Source organism: Narcine bancroftii, chromosome 14, assembly GCF_036971445.1.
Source record: "Narcine bancroftii isolate sNarBan1 chromosome 14, sNarBan1.hap1, whole genome shotgun sequence".
NCBI classification, from domain to species: Eukaryota; Metazoa; Chordata; class Chondrichthyes; order Torpediniformes; family Narcinidae; genus Narcine; species Narcine bancroftii.
Window position 1 is genome coordinate 72,871,019 of NC_091482.1, and position 9,653 is coordinate 72,880,671.

General features: G+C 53.5%; 1 long non-coding RNA gene across 1 annotated transcript; it reads left to right on the top strand.

Moving 5' to 3' along the window:
• The first annotated feature begins 668 nt into the window (after positions 1–668).
• LOC138749235 (uncharacterized) lies at positions 669–5,587 on the top strand. Its single transcript, XR_011348499.1, has 3 exons — positions 669–979; positions 1,860–2,158; positions 4,669–5,587. It is a non-coding gene; the product is annotated as an uncharacterized lncRNA (long non-coding RNA).
• Positions 5,588–9,653: the final 4,066 nt, after the last annotated feature.

Sequence of the window (9,653 nt, forward strand, 5' to 3'; positions counted from 1 at the left end):
GGGACTTTTTTCTTCTCGTTATATAGGTGCATTTTAGTCTTGTGTAGTTTTGATCTTTTATCTGGAGTTGAAATGGCATCTTGTGTTGCCTGATGTGGAATCACAGTTTGCTGGTTAGCATTGTAGTTTCTGGAGGCTGTCATTTCATTTTTAAACTGTGTCCTGGTTTTAAATGACAATACAGGCTACTACTCTTCTTCTATCCATATCTTTTAAATATCCCCACTGTCTCAGTGGACACCCCCTCTGCAATTTCCTCCCTTTCTATAGCTGGGATACTATCCCTGACCAGTAACATTATTCGCCCCCCACCCCACTACCCCTCATTCTATTCCTTTTAAACCCAAACCCTAGGACCTGCATCAGCAAATCCTGCCCTTCCTCCAACCAAGACTCTGTAACAGTCACAACATCATAGTTGTACATACTGATCCATGCTCAAAGTTCATCCCCTTTATTCCTTGCATTGAAATAGACATTTCAAACCCTCTGACTGACTCCATCTGTTTTTTTCCTCTGCCTGTCTTTTTTTTTGACAAACTCAGAACATGTCCCCTCATGCTTTTGAACTTCTGCTCTCATATTGTGGTTCCCGTCCCCCTGCCAAACTGCCATCTGGTATCCAAGGAAAGCATCCTGACTGGTGCCCATCTGTTTCCAACAGGTGTCAATCACACCGGAGCCCAAGAAGAGTGTAATCACCTGCCTGAATGACTATCGACCAGTTGCACTTGCATTAACAGTGAAGAAGTGTTTGGAAAGGCTCCTGTCTGAGTGGTGATGTGGATCCATTCCAGTTCGCCTCTCATAATAACAGCAGATGTTGTCTTACTGGCCCTACACCAATCCCTGGAGCACCTGAACAGTAAAGATGCTCTTTATCAACTACAGCTCGGCATTTAACACCATCATCCCCTCCAAACTGACCAGCAAACTCCAAGACCTGGGAGTTAACACCTCCAGACCACAATCAGTGAAGGTTGGTAAGAATATCCCCTCCACGATCTCCATCAGTACCAGAGCACCACAGGGCTGTGTTCTTAGCCCCCACTCTACTCACTTTACACCCACGACTGTGTGGCTCGGTACATCAACAATATCCCCTCCAAATTTGCTGACGATACCACGGACGTGGGTTGTATAAAGGAAGGGGATGAGTCCACATGCAGGAGGGAGTTTGAAAACCGAGCTGAATGGTGCATCAACAACAACCTCGCACTCAATGTCACCAAAACCAAGGAGTTGATTGTTGAGTTCAGGAATGGAAAGCCAGAGGTTTAAAATCCAGTGATGATTGGGGGATCAGGGGTGGAGAGGGTGAGCGAATTTAGGTTCTTGGGAGTCACCATCTCAAAAATTCTTCCTGGACCCAACACCAATGTCCTCGTGAAGAAAGCATGTCAGCGCCTCTAATTCCTCAGGGGTTTGTGGAGGTTTGGGATGACACCAGAAACCCTGGCAAATTTTGACAGAGATGTGGTGGAAAGTGTGCTGACTGGCTGCATCATGGTCTGGTATGGGGACACCAATACCCCTGAGAATAAAGCCCTCCAAAAGGTCGTGGACACAGCCCAGGACATCACAGACAAAACTCTCCCCACTATTGAGTTTATCGACAGGGAATGGTGCTGTCAGAAAACATCAGCAATCACCAAAGATCCACACTCTCTCTTTCTCTTCTCACTGCTGCCATCAGGAAAGAATTCTCGGTGCCTCAAGACTCACACCCCCAGGTTCAGGAACAGCTGCTCTCCCTCCACCTTCAGACTCCTCAACAACAAACTCAATCAGGAACTCATTTCAGGACTCTTGCAGCACTTTATTGATTTTCTTTGTTTTCAATTCTTTTATCTTTCCAGGTTTCCACTGAACCGTTTATTTTTGCACGACCCATTCGTGGTAATTCGGCCGTGTCCACAGAAAAAAGGGAATCTCAGGGTTGGATGTGATGTCGAGTATGTTCTCTGCCAATCAATGGGAAATCTCCAAATCTTCAATCTTGGTGCAAACCAACCATTACTGTCCAAGCTGCAGATTGCAAGGGCTGTAAAGTGCTGCCACCGCCTGTTCACACTGAGTACTGCATGCATGAAGCAAGGGAGAGAGAGAGATCTAGGTATAATACCACCACCTGGTGTCCGGACTCGCGAACTACAGGGTACATGATTTTTATTTTTCATGGGAGTGTTGGAGAATGAGAGGAGACTTGATTAAGGTTAACAAAATAGAGCAAGATGGATAATATGGAGCTCCAATGCACAGGGAGGTCTCACCTGTGAAGGAGCAAGTGTGAGATCTCCCAGTTCATTCTTGCTCGGGCAGTGGTGGCCAATTGCAAGACAGCTCCAATTAGGGGAAGAGAATATGCTGTTTCAGGTCATGGGTTTGAAACGGTTTCCCCAGTTGTGCCATTCAGACTCAAGAGAGCAGATACTTGCAGACAGGTAGGAAACCTAGTTTTATTGTGGAGAATTGCTTGTTTTTTGGGGTGAAGGTTGTTTGTGGTCTGAGATTCTTAAATACTTTACAATGGAAGCAGCAATTTTCCTTGTGCCTGATTGCTACATAGCAGTTAAAATGTCTCAAATCTATCCCTCAGCCAGTACTTTTGGTCATTGATTTGGAGTGATGGCTTGGCAATATTTATAGCATGGTGAGTCCAAAGCTCTCAAAGTGACAATGTGGAAGGAGTTTGTCTGTTCTTTGTGTTTTCTGCCACCCTTGAGAACTTAAAAAGTGCCGTGAATTGTGGTATTGGTGAGACACAAGCTTGTTTTGCCCTCTTTTTGTTCTGTATGTCTATAAAGTTTCAGTTTAGGGATAAAATGTCCAGACACTGTTCTGTTCAAAAGTCTAGTAACCAAATCAGATTCTCCCGAGTTCTTGTCATGGATATGCATCAAGAAGCCTGTTTTGCAGCAGTCGTGTTGCATTAGAGGTGCACATACAATTTTCAAAAATAATGAGTTTGAAACCAGAAAAAGATCAGGTCGTGCCCAAAGGTTCATCTGTGCTGTTGAATTGAATTGATGGCCCCAGGACCAGAATGTGCACTTCCACCCCATGGCCTTGAGCTTCCCAAATCGCCAATGAACTTACGGCCCCCTTGAGCTGTGGAGTGTGGGAGGAAATCCACACAGACACCGAGAGGATGTAGAAACTTCTTGCAGTCAGTGCTGATTTGATCCTGGGGTGACTCGTGCTGGAGAGGTGGGACTACTGACCTGCCTTCACCTTGTGATGGCTGATTTTTGTCTGTTGGTGGATGGAGGTCTGACATGATATTCCCTTGGCCTTGAGGGAAAGAAGAGTAGAAATTGCAAGGGCTCTGACAGAAATATTTAAAACCTGTTTATCCACGGGTGAGGTGCCAGAGGAATGGATGTAATCTAATGTTCCTTTGTTTAAAAACGGCTTCAAAAGCCAACCAGGTGAGCCTGACAGTGATAGGTTAATTATTGGAGGGTAATCAGAGAGTACCTCGAAAAGTATCTGTTCAAATAGCAGGCCTTAATCAACCATAGCATAGAATACTGGAGTCGGGCAGTGAGGTTGAGACTAGACAAGGTATTGGTGAGGCCCTGTTGTGAGTACTGTGTGCAGTTCTGGTCACCAGATGAGAGGAAAGCTATCAACAAAGTCGAGAGGGTGCAGAGAAGATTTACGTCAATGTTACCTGGATATCAGCAACTAGATTACAAAGAAAGATTGAGCAAATGAAGTCTTTATTCTTTGGATTGTAGATGGTTGAGAGGGGATTTGATCGAAGTCTTTAAAATTACTAGGAGGATAGAACGAGTTGATGTGGAGAGACTTTTTTCATTGCGGGGAGCAGAGATTGAAACAGGAGGTATTGAGTTAAGAGGCAAAAGTTTGGAAGTAACATGAGGGGGATCTTCTTGACTCAGAGTGGTGGTTCAGTGGAGTGAGCTTCCGGGAGAAATAGTGGCGGCTGGGTCCATTTTGTCATTTCAGGGAAAATTGGAGGGGAGGGGAATGCAGAGAGGTGGTACGAGAGGAGAGTATTTAGTTCAGTGCAGACAAGAAGGGCCAAATGACCTGTTTCTGTGCTGTAATTGTTATAGGGGTAAAATGTGTGGCAGTAACTTGGAAGTCCGATGCGTATTTGGGAATGGGTCGATGGCCACACTGAAATAGCCCGTTGTATCCCACTTGAAATAATTACATCGAATTCACGGAACAAATTTGAATTTCTCTTTTGAAGATTTGGGATGTGTATTTACTAATTGTAGGAATTAAGTTTTAATCACCCAACACGAACTTTCTGACTCCTATTAACCAAGAAAAGCAAGATTTTATTTGAGAGTTTTGCTCAATTTTTATAAATGCTATCTAGATGTTTTCTCTCTTTATTGTTTTCTATTGGGCAGCTGTGGGAGGGGTTACTTTTTAAATCACTATGCATTAATTTTATCTTATTTTCAAAGAAGAAATTTAAGTTTTTTAATGCATATGTTAAATTAAATGTAAAAATGTTACAAATAAGATAAATGAAGAATTGTTTCAGGAACTGGCAATCTTCCACGAGTGCCATTAACTCCAGGCAGCAGGAATATGTGAACGAAACACAAAACTGGCCAGAACAACTGAGGAAACACGGCTAAAAGTGCCCAAAAAGGTGCTGATGCCATCTTGATTTTAACGTAGGTGACACCGAGGAATGCGTTGGGGCAGAGATGGTCTATGGACAGCCAATACGGACGCCTTGGGGAACAAAGCCTGCACCATCAGTAGGGATGGACAATGGTGGGTAATGAATAAGCACATATTAGAGACACTGAGAGAGAGACACACACATACCCAGACAGACACACACACACAGACACAGAGAGACAGATACACACACACACGGACACACATGCACACAGAGAGACACACACAGAAACACACACAGACAGAGAGAGAGACACTGACAGCGAGACAGAGAGACAGACAGACACACACAGACAGAGACACACACAGACAGATAGACACACACAGACGGAGAGAGACACACACAGACGGAGAGAGAGACACTGACAGAGAGACAGACAGACACACACAGACAGAGACACAGACAGACAGATAGACACACATAGACGGAGAGAGACACACACAGACGGAGAGAGAGAGACACACACACAGAGACAGAGAGACACACATAGAGACAGAGAGAGATACACACACGACAGAGAGACAGACACACACACAGACAGAGACAGACACACAGAGAGACACACAGAGAGACAGAGACACACACAGACACAGAGACACGCAGATACAGAGACACACACAGATACACAGACAGAGAGAGAGACACACACACATACAGACACAGAGACACTCATTTAGACAGAGGGAGAGAGACACACAGACAGTGACACACACAGAGACACAGAGAGAGACACACACACAAACAGACAGAGAGACACCGAGAGAGACACACACATACCCAGACAGACAGACACACACACAGACACAGAGAGACAGATACACAGACACACACACACAGAAACACACACAGACAGAGACAGAGAGAGAGACACTGACAGCGAGAGAGACAGAGAGACACACACAGACAGACACACACAGACAGACACACACAGACAGACACACACAGACAGAGAGACACAGACAGAGAGAGACACAGAAAGAGAGAGAGACACAGACAGAGAGAGAGACACAGACAGAGAGAGACACACAGACAGAGAGACACACAGACAGAGAGACACACAGACAGAGAGACACACAGACAGAGAGAGTCACACACAGTCGTAGTGACACACACACACACACAGACAGAGAGAGAGAGACCCCTTGGTTGTGCCCTTCACCTTCGCACTTAACTCCCTCGTCTCTCCTGGCAGGATCTCATCACCTTTCCTACCCTTGGACCATGACATCTGTCTGCTCATCCTCCTTCCTGAGAATGGTGTGAACTCTACCTAGAAACACCACAGCAAAGAAAAGAGACCCTTCAGCCCTTCTCGTCCATGGTGAAATATCATTCTGCCAGTCTCGTCGACCTGCACCCAGTCCCTAACCCTCCTGACTCCCCACATCCATGGATCTCTGCAATTGATTCTTAAAACGTAAGAGTTTGAATGTTAAATGGTACACCATTGAGGAGTGTTGTCAAACAAAGGGATTGAGGAACTGTGGTACAGAACTGCCCGAAAGTGGAGTCCCATGTGGAGATGGGGGGGGGGGGTGGTGGGGGGAGTGAAGAAAGCTTCTGGTATTTTGGCCTTCAGAAATGAGAGGATTGAGTGCAGGAGGTGGGAGGCCACGAGGAAGTTGGACGAGGCATGGGTGAGGCCAACTTGGGAACATTGTGTGCCGTTTAGGTGGCTGGAGGAGAGGAAGGATAGGAATGAGACAGCGCGTCGAGGAGAGGGACAAGAAGGTGTTCTGGCTTTCGGGGTTTGAGTTCCAGGGGAAGGTTGGACAGGCTGGGACTTTATTCCCTGGAGCGTAGAAGATTGAGGAAGATTTGAAAATTGTGAGGGGGGACGGATCGTGTCCATGGGGACAGGCTGTTTCCAAGGAGAGTGAGAGAGATTCAAAGAGGAGGACATGGATTGAGATTGAAGGGGGATTTTCTTCCCTCAGAGGGGGGTGGGAGCGTGGAATGAGTTTTGGGCCAAGGTGGTGGAGGTGGGATGGACTGGAATCTTGGGGGGGAATGTGGGGCAGGTCCTGGTGTGGAAATGTGCAGCCTGAAGGGGAGATGGACTGGAGGCCCGAGGCAGCTCTCGGCCCCTTCCCCAGTGGGACTGGGCTGGCAAGAGATCCCGTGGAGGGGTGGCTCAAGCTCTCGCGAGAGCGACCCCTGGGGGCCGCCATGTTGTTGATCTTTCCCGCCTTTGGAGCAGTTGGTCTCGAGCGGGAGAGGTTCGTGTCGGTGCTTCACGGGCGGGAATCGGGGCATTTTGGGAGCGAGACCAGGGAGGAGGGAGTTTCCACGGGTCGCCCTTTGGGTCCGGGGCGGCCGGAGCTCGGAGGGGAACTGGCGTGGAGATGGTTGTGAGGTGGGGCCGGGGAACTGTGAGGGAGTTTGTGGCGGGGTGACATTAGGGTGTGTGGTAGTCGGGGACCCGCGAGGCTGAGGGGGGTCGGGGCCCGAGAGGCTGAAGGGGGGCTCGGGGCCCGCGAGGTTGAGCGGGGTCGGGGTCCGTGAGGCTGAGGGGGGGGTCGGGGCCCGCGAGGCTGAGGGGGGGGTCGGGGCCCGCGAGGCTGAGGGGGGGGTCGGGGCCCGCGAGGCTGAGAGGGGGGGGTCGGGTCCGCGAGGCTGAGGGGGGGAGGGGGACCCGCGAGACTGAGGGGGCCCGCGAGTCTGAGGGGAGTCGGGGCCCGCGAGGCTGAGGGGGGTTGGGGGACCCGCGAGGCTGAGGGGGGTCGGGGGACCCGCGAGGCTGAGGGGGGTCGGGGGACCCGCGAGTCTGAGGGGGGTCGGGGGACCCGCGAGGCTGAGGCGGGGGTCGGGGGACCCGCGAGGCTGAGGGGGGGTCGGGGGACCCGCGAGGCTGAGGCGGGGGTCGGTGACCCGCGAGGTTGAGAGGGGGGGGTCGGGGACCCGCGAGGCTGAGGGGGGGTGTCGGGGACACGCGAGGCTGAGGGGTGGGTGTCGGGGACCCGCGAGGCTGAGGGGGGCGTCGGGGACCCGCGAGGCTGAGGGGGGTGTCGGGGACCCGCGAGGCTGAGGGGGGGTCAGGGACTCGCGAGGCTGAGGGGGGCAGGGGAATGGTGAGGCTGCTGGGAGAGGGGACAAGGACCCAGAAGGGTGAGGGGGGTCCCGCCAGAGCGGTGAGGGTGATCAGGACCCAGAGGGGTGAGGGTGATCAGGACCCAGAGGGGTGAGGGTGATCAGGACCCAGAAGGGTGAGGGTGATCAGGACCCAGAGGGGTGAGGTTGATCAGGACCCAGAGGGGTGAGGGTGATCAGGACCCAGAGGGGTGAGGGTGATCAGGACCCAGAAGGGTGAGGGTGATCAGGACCCAGAAGGGTGAGGGTGATCAGGACCCAGATGGCTGAGGGGGGACGGGGACCCAAAGGCTGAGGGGGGACGGGGACCCAGAAGGCTGAGGGGGGACGGGGACCCAGAAGGCTGAGGGGGGACGGGGACCCAGAAGGCTGAGGGGGGACGGGGACCCAGAAGGCTGAGGGGGGACGGGGACCCAGAAGGCTGAGGGGGTCGGGGACCCAGAAGGCTGAGGGGTGACGGGGACGGGGACCCAGAAGGCTGAGGGGGGACGGGGACGGGGACCCAGAAGGCTGAGGGGGAACTGGGACGGGGACCCAGAAGGCTGAGGGGGAACTGGGACCCAGAAGGCTGAGGGAGGACGGAGACCCAGAAGGCTGAGCGAGGGCGTGGACCCAGAAGGCTGAGGGGGGACGGGGACCCAGAAGGCTGAGGGGGAACTGGGACCCAGAAGGCTGAGGGGGGACGGAGACCCAGAAGGCTGAGGGGGGAACGTGGACCCACAAGCCTGAGGGGGGACGGGGACCCACAAGCCTGAGTGGGGACGGGGACCCACATGCCTGAGGGGGTACGGGGACCCACAAGCCTGAGGGGATACGGGGACCCACATGGCTGAGGCGGGACGGGGACCCACAAGGCTGAGGGGGGACGGGGACCCAGAAGGCTGAGGGGGGACGGGGACCCAGAAGGCTGAGGGGGGACGGGGACCCAGAAGGCTGAGGGGGGACGGGGACCCAGAAGGCTGAGGGGGGAGAGGGATCGGGATCCAAAAGGCTGAGGGGGGACGGGGACGGGGATCCAGAGGGCTGAGGGGGGACGGGGTCCCAGAAGGCTGAGGGGGGATGGGGACCCAGAAGGCTGAGACCCAAAAGGCTGAGGGGGGATGGGGACGGGGATCCAGAGGGCTGAGGGGGGACAGGGACCCAGAAGGCTGTGGGGGGACGGGGATCCAGAAAGCTGAGCGGGAGGGCGACCCAGAAGGTTGAGAGGGGACGGGGACCCGGAAGGCTGTGTGGGGACGGGGACCCAGAAGGCTGAGGGGGGACCGGGACCCAGAAGTCTGAGGGGGGACGGGTAGCCAGAAGGCTGAGGGGGGACGGGGATCCAGAGGGCTGAGGGGGGACGCAGACCCAGAAGATTGAGGGTGACTGGGACCCAGAAGGCTGAGGCGGGACGGGGACGGGGACGGGGACCCAGAAGGCTGAGTGGGACGGCGACCCAGAAGGCTGAGAGGGGATGGGGACCCAGAAGGCTGTGTGGGGACGGGGACCCAGAAGGATGAGGGGGGACCGGGACCCAGAAGGCTGAGGGGGGACGGGGACCCAGAAGGCTGAGGGGGGACGGGGACCTAGAAGGCTGAGGGGGGACGGGGACCCAGAAGGCTGAGGGGGGACGGGGACCCAGAAGGCTGAGGGGGGACGGGGACCCAGAAGGCTGAGGGGGGACGGGGACCCTGAAGGCTGAGGGGGGACGGGGACCCTGAAGGCTGAGGGGGGACGGGGACCCACAAGGCTGAGGGGGGACGGGGACCAAGAATGCTGAGGGTGGACGGAGACCCAGAAGGCTGAGGGGGGACGGGACCCAGAAGGCTGAGGGGGGAGAGGGACAGGGATCCAAAAGGCTGAGAGGGACAGGGATCCAAAAGGCTGAGGGGGGACGGGGACGGGGATC